The sequence below is a fragment of the Lepidochelys kempii genome, chromosome 1, assembly GCF_965140265.1.
Source record: "Lepidochelys kempii isolate rLepKem1 chromosome 1, rLepKem1.hap2, whole genome shotgun sequence".
NCBI classification, from domain to species: Eukaryota; Metazoa; Chordata; order Testudines; family Cheloniidae; genus Lepidochelys; species Lepidochelys kempii.
In genome coordinates, this window is record NC_133256.1 from 220,976,933 (window position 1) to 220,987,799 (window position 10,867).

General features: G+C 42.3%; 1 long non-coding RNA gene across 6 annotated transcripts in view; it reads left to right on the forward strand.

Moving 5' to 3' along the window:
* Positions 1-10,622, forward strand: part of LOC140899531 (uncharacterized) — a 73,171-nt gene extending 62,549 nt beyond the window's left edge. For all 6 annotated transcript variants that reach the window (XR_012155367.1, XR_012155366.1, XR_012155363.1 and 3 more), the window contains one exon: positions 9,988-10,622. This is a non-coding gene — a long non-coding RNA (uncharacterized lncRNA). The remainder of the gene's footprint in view (positions 1-9,987) is intronic.
* Positions 10,623-10,867: the final 245 nt, after the last annotated feature.

Genomic DNA, 10,867 nt, shown 5'->3' on the forward strand with positions numbered 1-10,867 from the left:
CTATCCCCAATGACTCCAATATCTCTCTCTTGAGTGGGAACAGCTAATTTAGACTCCATCATTTTATATGTATAGTTGGGATTATGTTTTCCAATGTGCATTACTTTGCTTTTATTAACATTGAATTTAATCTGCCATTTTGTTGCCCGATCACCCAGTTTCGTGAGATCCCTTTGTGGCTCTTCACAGTCTGCTTTGAACGTAACTATGTGAAGTAGTTTTGTATCATCTGCAAATTTTGCCACCTCACTCTTTACCCCTTTTTCCAGATCATTTATGAATATGCTGAATAGTACTGATCCCAGTGCAGACCCCTGGGGTACATCACTATTTACCTCTCTCCATTCTGAAAACTGACCATTTATTCCTACCCTTTGTTTCCTATCTTTTAACCAGTTAGTGATCCATGAGAGGACCTTCCCTCTTATCCCATGACAGTTCACTTTGCTTAAGAGCCTTTGGTGCGGGACCTTGTCAAAAGCTTTCTGAAAGTCCAAATACACTATATCCACTGGATTCCCCCTTGTCCACATGCTTGTTGACTCCTTCAAAGAATTCTAGTAGATTGGTGAGGCATTATTTCCCTTAAAAAAACATGTTGACTCTACTGCAACAAATTATGTGCATCAATGTGTCTGCTATTATGTTCTTTGCTATAGTTTTGACCATTTTGCCCAGTACTGAAGTTAGGCTTACCAGCCTGTAATTGCTGGGTTCACCTCTGGAGCACTTTTTAAAAATTGGCATCACATTAGCTATCCTCCAGTCATTTGCTACAGAAGCTGATTTAAATGATAGGTTACACAGTTAGTAGTTCTGCAATTTCACATTTGAGTTCCTTCAGAACTCCTGGGCGAATACCATGTGGTCCTGGTGACTTATCGCTGTTTAATTTAATTGTTCCAAAACCTCCTTTAATGACACCTCAATATGGGACAGTTCCTCAGATTTGTCACCTAAAAGAACAACTCAGGTTTGGGAATCTCCCTCACATCCTCAGCCGTAAAGACTGATGCAAAGAATTCATTTAGTTTCTCCACAGTGGCCTTATCGTCCTTGAGTGTTCCTTTAGTATCTCAATCATCCAGTGGCCCCACTGGTTGTTTAGCAAGCTTCCTGCTTCTGATGTACTTAAAAAATGTTTTGCTGTTACTTTTTGAGTCTTTTGGCTAGCTATTCTTCAAATTCTTTTTTGGCCTTCCTAATTATATTTTTACACTTCATTTGCCAGAGTTTATGCTCCTTTCTATTTTCCTCACTAGGATTTAATGTCCACTTTTTAAAGGATGCCTTTTTGCCTCTCTCTGCTTCTTTTACTTTGTTGTTTAGCCACGGTGGCACTTTTTTGGTTCTCTTACAATGTGTTTTCATTTGGGGTATACGTTTAAGTTAAGCCTCTATTATGGAGTCTTTAAAAAGTTTCCATGAAGCTTGCAGGGATTTCACTTTTGGCACTGTACTTTTTAATTTCTGTTTAACTTCCTAATTTTTGTGTAGTCCCCCTTTCTGAAATTACATGCTACCATGGTAGGCTGCTGTGGTGTTTTCCCCACCACAGGGATGTTAAATTTAATTATATTATGGTCACTATTACCAAGCGGTCCAGCTATATTCACCTCTTGGACCAGATCCTGTGCTCCACTTAGGACTAAATCGAGAATTGCCTCTCCTCTTGTGGGTTCCAGGACTAGCTGCTCCAAGAAGCAGCCATTTAAGGTGTCAAGAAACTTTATCTCTGCATCCCGTCCTGAGGTGACATGAACCCAGTCAATATGGGGATAGTTGAAATCCCCCATTATTATTGAGTTTTCGATTTTTATAGCCTCTCTAATCTCCCTGAGCATTTCACAGTCACTGTCACCGTCCTGGTCAGGTGATCAGTAATATAACCCTACTGCTATATTCTTACTATTCAAGCATGGAATTACTATCCATAGAGATTTTATGGTACAATTTGGTTCATTTAAGATTTTTACTTAATTTGATTCTATGCTTTCTTTCACATCTAGTGCCACTCCCTCACCATCATGACCTGTTCTGTCCTTCCAATATATTTTGTACCCTGGTGTTAGTGTGTCCCATTGATTATCCTCATTCCACCACGTTTCTGTGATGCCTATTATATCAACATCCCCATTTTATATGAGGCACTCTAGTTCACTCACCTTATTATTTAGATTTCTAGCATTTGTATATAAGCACTTAAAATTTTTCACTTTTTAGCTGTCTGCCATTATGTGATGTAATTGAATGGGACTCTTTGTCATTTGACTGTTTATCAGATCCTACCTGTATTTTATCATCTTCCACCCTCTCCTCCTTACTAGGACATAATGGATATTCTCTAATAGATCCTCCCCTATGGGATGTCTCTGTTCAAACCACGTGCTTCTCTGCATCTGTCAGCTTTCCCCCAGCCCTTAGTTTAAAAACTGCTCTATGGCCTTTTTAATTTTAAGTGACAGCAATCTGGTTCCATTTTGGTTTAGGTGCAGCCCATCCTTCCGGTATAGGCTCCCCCTTTCCTAAAAGGTTCCCCAGTTTCTAATAAATCTAAACCCCTCCTCCCTACACCATTGTCTCATCCATGCATTGAGACCCTGCAGTTCTGCCTGTCTAACTGGCCCTGTGCGTGGAACTGGGAGCATTTCAGAGAATGCTACCATGGAGATCCTGGACTTCAATCTCTTACCTAGCAGCCTAAATTTGGCCTCAAGAACCTCACTCCTATCCTTCACTATGTCACTGGTACCTACATGTGCCATGATCACTGGCTCCTCCCCAACACTACACATAAGTCTATCTAGATGTTTCGAGAAATCCACAACCTTTGCACTAGCTGGGTAAGTCACATGCAATTCTCTAGGTCACTGCAAACCCATCGATCTATGTTTCTAATGAACAAATCCCCCATAACTAATACCTGTCTCTTCCCAATAACTGGAGTTCCCTCCCCAGAGACTTATCCTCAGTGTGAGAGGATACCATGACATCAACTGGATGGAGGGTCCCAACTATGGGATTGTTTCCCTCTGCTCCAGTTTGATGTTCTCCTTCTCTGAGACTTTCATCCTCCTGAACAGCACAGAGGCTGTCAGACGGGGGTGGGACCGTTCTACTGTGTCCCAGAAAGTTTCATCTATGTACCTCTCTGTCTCCCTTAGCACCTCCAATTCAGCCACTCTGGTCTCCAAAGCCCATATACGGTCTCTGAGGACCAGGAGCACCTTGTACAGAATGCACACATATTCCACCTGCCCATAGGGCAGGTAATCATACATGATGCAATGAGTGCAATAAACTAGATAGCCCACACTCTGTTGCTGGACTTCTTTCTGCATTCTCTTTTAACTTCTATAGCTCTTTCCTTTTTTGTTGTTTTGTTTTTATTCTTTCCTTTGTTGTTGTTTGGATTGAAGTGTTTGGGAAGTTCCAGTTGGGACAAGAGGATTTGTGCCTATCAGTTTTTATTAATAAAATGATGGACTTTATATGAGCTTGTATTGTCCAGGAGAGAGCTGGGCAGTACAAGACGTACATTTCTGGGGAAAGTCTGGGACTGTGAATTTGCTGATGTTGCTCTGCAGTGTAATTCAAGAACGGCTGGCTATAGCACTCAGACAATACAACTGGGAGTAATTTACACGATGGAGGCTGTGTGTGAGCAGATAAGGAGTGGTAACTTTCAAAGCAAAACAGTGTAAAAGGCACCCTACTTTGAGAACTGAGGGGACACAGCTGCTCATCAATCCAGATTGTACCCTGAGTAATGTCACACACACACTACAATACAGTCTTCAATTACACCTTAATTTATTCTTTTCCCTTATGGTGCATCTCTCATTCCATGCACAGACTGGACGGTATGTGCTGTATAAAGTTAGGATGTAAATAGGACACAGGTGCCTTATATGGCACAAAATTCTATCATCAATTATGATGGTGTAAACCTGGAGAAATCCATTGGCGTCAATGGAGTTAATGTAAACCACCGTACCTACCAGCACATCTGGCCCCTGAGTGGGCAGGGTGGTCAGTGTGTAATGAACGAGGGAATGCTGTCTAGTGAACAAAGCAATGGAGCTCCATGCCTCATTCAGTATATGCAGGATGGATAGTGTGTGATCAAAGAGGCAGAATCTCCATTCCCTGAACATTAAGGATAAAAATATTTAACTGCCTCTTCATTCACTGCACACTGTGCAGTTTGTGCGACGACATCCTGATCCGGTTGCCCACTGAAGTCATAGGAAAGCCTACCACTGAGTTCAGTGGGCTTTCAATCTGAATTTGAATAAGGCAGGAGTCTTGCAGGAGGAAAAAAAAAGTGATCATGTAATTAAAGTCTACATTGTAATGCATACACACAAAGGGGCAGAATTAAACCTGGCCATTTCCTGACTTTCAAGTTCCCTGTGATGATGCCTTAACATTCTAAGAGGTTTTTTTAAACTGAATAATAGTCTTTAGGTGCATGCCAATCATTAGTATTGGGATTACATGCAGAAGGAATTTATAACCGTTTACTTGGTTTGTTCCTTTTAGGACTCTAGTTAAGGCATAAGAAAGAAGAATGGGAAAAGGCAATGCTTTGTACTTGGAATGAGACCACACCAGTGTGCACAAATGGTACCTGTGAGATTTTGAATGATTTCTGAATAACCTACAGACAGAATTTAGGAATTGATCATGAAACTCAGAGACTGGTATGAATAATTTTAGAGTTCTCCTCTGCAAATAAAAGAAGAGGAGAGATTCTGGAGCTGACACACTGCAACTGGCTCTGAGCTGGTACATTGTCAAGGAGCAATATACAACTAACTTCACCATCCCTCCCTGCCTTGGGCAGATGCAAATGAAATGTTCAGGAGATAGCGAATTTAAAAAAATAAAACGTCAAAGCCAAAACCCTCAGGCAGGGGGAAAGGTGAACAGCCGCTGTTTCCTTTTGCACAGGGATGTTTCCAGCTGTTCGATGATCTCTCTCTGATAATGCAGCTGCTGCTATTTCAATGAATAATGGCTCCTAATGAACTATTATACTTTACATGCAAACATCCTCTCAACCCCGCAGCCCACCTCAAAGCAAAAAACAAAACTATGTTAAAAGAATGATAAGGTTACAAAATCAAGCACTCAAAAGTTAAGAACAAGGGGGCCAAATAAAGAATGCACAAGAGACTTCACTCAGGAATATCCTAAATTTTGAGCACTGGAGTTTGCAAATGTAACTTTCTGTGTGTGTGTGTAATTTCCTTATTTTTTAAAAAAAAGCAAACTGCAAAAACAGACCTTGTCACGGTTCCTCCCCCACTCTGAACTCTAGGGTACAGATGTGGGGACCTGCATGAAAAACCTCCTAAGCTTATTTTTACCAGCTTAGGTCAAAACTTCCCCAAGGTACAAAATATTACCCCCGTTATCCTTGGACTGGCCGCTACCACCACCAAACTAATACTGGTTACTGGGGAAGAGCTGTTTGGACGCGTCCTTCCCCCCAAAATACTTCCCAAAACCTTGCACCCCACTTCCTGGACAAGGTTTGGTAAAAAGCCTCACCAATTTGCATAGGTGACCACAGACCCAAACCCTTGGATCTGAAAACAATGAAAAAGCATTCAGTGTTTTACAAGAAGACTTTTAATAAAAAATAGAAGTAAATAGAAATAAAGAAATCCCCCCTGTAAAATCAGGATGGTAGATATCTTACAGGGTAATTAAATTCAAAAACATAGAGAACCCCTCTAGGCAAAACCTTAAGTTACAAAAAAGATACACAGACAGAAATAGTTATTCTATTCAGCACAATTCTTTTCTCAGCCATTTAAAGAAATCATAATCTAACACATACCTAGCTAGATTACTTACTAAAAGTTCTAAGACTCCATTCCTGTTCTGTCCCCGGCCAAGACGACTACAGACAGACACAGACCCTTTGTTTCTCTCCCTCCACCCAGCTTGTGAAAGTATCTTGTCTCCTCATTGGTCATTTTGGTCAGGTGCCAGCGAGGTTACCTTTAGCTTCTTAACCCTTTACAGGTGAGAGGAGCTTTCCCCTGGCCAGGAGGGATTTCAAAGGGGTTTACCCTTCCGTTTATATTTATGACAGACCTTCTACCCTATGGAACATACATATGGGTCATCAGGAGGGTTGGGACCTTTAGATCCACAGCAGAGACCTCTACCACTTCAGCTAGAGTAACTGGTAGATGTAGTAGGTTGTTACCCTCCATGTGGACCACTCTTTAGACAGGGATGACAAACACACTATGACAGTGGGTTTTACAGAGATTTGCTGGCAACAGAGGAAAATAGAAACTCAGGACTCCTGGTTTCAATTTCACATTCCACATTAGGAGCACTTTGCTGGCATGGTGCACTGGTAGTCTTATACTGGTAAAGTGCTTCTAGCATAGTCATGGCTCTCGATATGGTGACTTTTTGGGGCAAACTCACTGATAATCTGACTGGTGAGCAGTGACAATCAGGGTGCAGATACCTCAAGGGGCAAACAGGGGATATGAACCCAAAAGATTAAGCAAGTGAACCACCTGATCGTACACAATGTTAGTGTGTATCACAATATGCCAAGTAAGGTATTTTATGAAAGCTTGTAATGTTCTGAATTTGATGGTCAGTTTGAGATATGTATAAAAATTGTGGTTATAAATCTGTGTATTTAAGTATATCGTATGCTATGCTCATGACCTGTACTTCAATTTCATGTACACCTCATGGCAAGGCGGGGCACCTCCCAGGCTAATTGTTTACACAAAACCAACGTCAAGTCCAGGGTCTATCCAGGAGGAGACAATGGTGGACCATTAAAGTTAATGGGAAAATAATGAAACAACTTGAGACTGAAAAGAAAACCCTAGTCCTGGAAAAACTAAGGCCTGGCCTATACTAAGAAATTACGTTGATATAACTATGTTGCTCAGGGGTGTTAAAAATCCACACCCTTGAGCGATGCAGTTATACCCACCTAACCACCAGTGTAGATAGCACTAGGTCGACAGGAGACTTCTCTACTGTAGTGGTTTATGTGTAGACAAGCCCTAAGAAAGATGGGAATTCTCCCCATACTGAATAAGTATGAGTCACAATGACAAGATAAAAAAAAATTTAAAAACAGGCTTAGGTCTGGGATGTTTTTATCCAGAAACTGAGGGCCAGCATCTAAACAGGGTGCTGTCTGTGAAACACTGGATCTCATCTAGGACAGAGGGCATGCTGGGAAACTGCTCAGAGGCAATATATATATTATATTAGAAAAAGGAATTTAGTTAATAGAGAAGTATAAAGCCTGAGGTTGCATTTTTATATTTATTTTCTGTGTAGCTTGTATGTGTTAGCTTTCCCTTATTATTTCATTTTTGAATCTATTATTTTTATATTAAATTAACCTTTTGTTTATTTTTACCCCAAGCAGGTCTGTGGTGTGTACACTGTGTGGAGTGTGTGTCCCCAGGTGAACTGATAACTTGAGGGCAGGTTTCACTCCTTTGAGGGATGACGAAACAGAGTGGAAAAGGCTGAGTGTCTGGTAGTTAAGAAATCAGGGTAGGTGGATTTGGGCAGACTTGGGCCTTTAAGGGTTGAGGAATAACTAGGAATGTGAGGAATAACTAGGCTGGTGGAAGCCAGGGTGAGATCCTGATGCTTATAGGCTGGCTAGGGCTCTGAGCCACAGCAGCACAGCATTAAGGCTTCCAATGTTACATGACAGGCAGTGAAAGAACCCCTTACTGGTTTGGGTGATCCCCAAAACATAACAGGAACATGAAGCTGAATACAAAGAACTGAAAAGTTTACTCACCCGTAATCCACACAGTAATATTTCAACATTGCCTGCCCTACAACACTTTCTATGGATGCCTCTAAATATGGACTAGGTGCTGTACTATTGTAAAAGGAAAGTATTGAATTGGAGACTTGTGGCATATGTATCCAGAGCCTTCCAAAACCATATACACATTTTTACAAATAATAAAGAAAACTCTGGAAATCACATTTGATTAGGAAGCTTTTCACATTGATGTCTATGTACAAGCATTTGTGACTGAAATCGATCACAAACCCTTGTTAACCAATTCAAAGAAGGGTCTTTGGTAAGTAACAGCTAGAATTCAAAGCCTCTTACCACAGCTTCAGAAATCTTGGATTCACTCCAGAAAGTCATTTAATTGCCTCCAATACTTTGTGCAGGACATGGGATGAGACCGAGCTAGGTCAGGATCCAGAAAGTAAATCTGCCATAGACATCCACATGGTAAACTACTTGGATGCTCTGTCACCTCGCATGTTGGAAAAAATACATGCTGCTCCAACACAGCATGAGACCTTTTGTCCTTCATACATGGATATACACGTCAAAACCCTTTGATGCCTCAGCACTAGGTACCTCCCAGGCATGAGTTCTCCAGGGTGGATGGTGCTCTCTCCTTAAAGAAAGGTATATAGGGGTTGCATTTGTACTAAGGAAAAAAAAGCTTTAAAGCTCACTCTTGAAGGGCACATGGAGATGAAAATATGTAATAGGAGGACATGAGAAGTAATCTATTGGCCAGGAATGAGCAAAAATATCACAGACATGGTGTGGCTACAGAGACCAAGGTCATTCTCCATCTTAAAAGGTAGAGTTTGACTACAGACTGACCAGGCAACTGCAAAACAGCAGGCTCTGGTTACTATGCTCTGCCATGTTTCAGTATCAAGATTGATGGGCCTTGTGATGTTATCATATAAAATATGACCATGTAGATCATTGTTGCTACCACTGTTATATAATTGCAACAAATCTTGAACAAAGGTTGTTAAGTAAGGTGTCTATGGAAAGATTATGATTTGTTGAATATAATTATGCTATTTGTATGCATGTATCATTTTTGTATTTGAAGTTATAAGCATTGGCTCTATACCTATATTTCAAATATGTTTGCTCCTGGGGTATGCCCACAAAGTATTTAGCCTGCACATCTTGAAGGGACTATTCAAGTTAAGTGGCCCATCAAAAGAACACTTATCACACAACCTTTGTAACCTTATCACACAACCTTTGTAAATATAATGTACGGTTTAAAAGCAAGAGTGTTTAATGATTAATTTGCCCTGAAGACTTGGGATGCATTCGCGGCCAGTACAGCTGCTGGAAAGGTCTGTTAACGTGTATGGGGATGGAGCAGAAATCCTCCAGGGACATCTCAATGAAGCTCTCCTGGAAATACTCCCAAAGCCTTTGCAAAAGGTTTCTGGGGAGAGCAGCCTTATTCCGTCCTCCATGGTAGGACACTTTCCAGACTATGTGCTGCTGGCCTGCTGTGGTAATCATTGCATAACAAAGCATGGCAGCGTATGGTCCCGGTGTTTGCTGGCATTCAAGCAACATCCGTTCTTTATCTGTGTTATGCTCAGGAGAGTGATATCATTCATGGTCACCTGGTTAAAATAGGGGAATTTTATTAAGGGGACATTCAGAGGTGGCCATTCCTGCTGGGCTGTTTGCCTATGGCTGAACAGAAATCGTCCCCGCTGTTACCCACATGAAGCGATCATCCCAGAGAATTGGCTGTGTGGGGGGGGAGGTGTGGGGTTAGTTGGGTTTGTGCTGCACGTTAACCCAAAAACTGCAGCCCCTCCTTTTAAATGGCCAACCCATTTTAAAGGGCCAACCCAACAGGTGCTTAGTATGGAAATGAGGGTGCTACTGTTTGAAACCATTCCCACATGTTAGGAAGGTTAAAGAAGCCAAAAGACTGTGGCTTACCATGTCTGCCTGCAAGCCGAATTCTGTTGCCCGCTGGCCCTGCACGTGTGATCTCTCACACCATACCAGCAGGCCCTCGATATAAGAGACAAAATGCGACCTTGTAAAGAAACCACACGTGCTAAATAATGTTAACAGCTTGGTTCACTGTGAAAGCGTCTACCCATTGTTCTCAAAATGTCTCTTTTTAAAGACTCATCTCCCTTTTTTCCATCCCACAGCTGCAAATGCTTCAGTGCTCCCCCTACCATCTCCGTCCCAGAGACTATCAAGGATTAGAAGCTGAAAAAACCGCATTTGTCATTAAATGTTCTCTGAGCTCATGCAGGCCTCCAACGCTGAAAGAGCCCAGTACAATGTATTGAGGGAGACAATGTCAGAGTCCAGGAAAGCACAAAATGAACATGAGGACAGGAGGGACGAGGGAGAGGACAGGAGGGATGAGCGAGAGGAGAGATGGGGTCAGCGTGATGAGAGGAGGCAGGATGCAATGCTGAGGCTACTGGAGAATCAAACTGATATGTTCCTGTGTATGGTTGAGGTGCAGGAAAGGCAGCAGAAGCACAGACCACCGCTGCAGCCCCTGTGTAACCAACCCCCTTCTCCTCAAGTTCCATAGCCTCCTCACCCAGACTCCCAAGAACGCAGTGGGAGGGCCTGTGGGCACCCAACCACTCCACCCCAGAGGACTGCCCAAGCAACAGAAAGCTGGCATTCAATAAGTTTTGAAGTGCAGTGGCCTTGTCCATCTATCCTCCCCTCCTCCCACACCCGACTTGGTGCTTCCCTCCTCCCACACCCCTCCCGGGCTACCTTGGCAGTTATCCCCCCATTTGTGTGATGAATTAATAAAGAATGCATGAATTTGAAACAACAATGACTTTATTGCCTCTACAAGCGATGATCAAAGCAGGGAGGGGAGGGCGGTTGGCTTACAGGGAAGTAGAGTGAACCAAGGGGGTGGTTTTCATCAAGAAACAAACAGAACTGTCACAACGTAGCCTGGCCAGTCATGAAACTGGTTTTCAAAGCTTCTCTGATGCGCACCGCACCCTGCTGTGCTCTTCTAACTGCCCTGGTGTCTGGCTGCACTTAATCAGA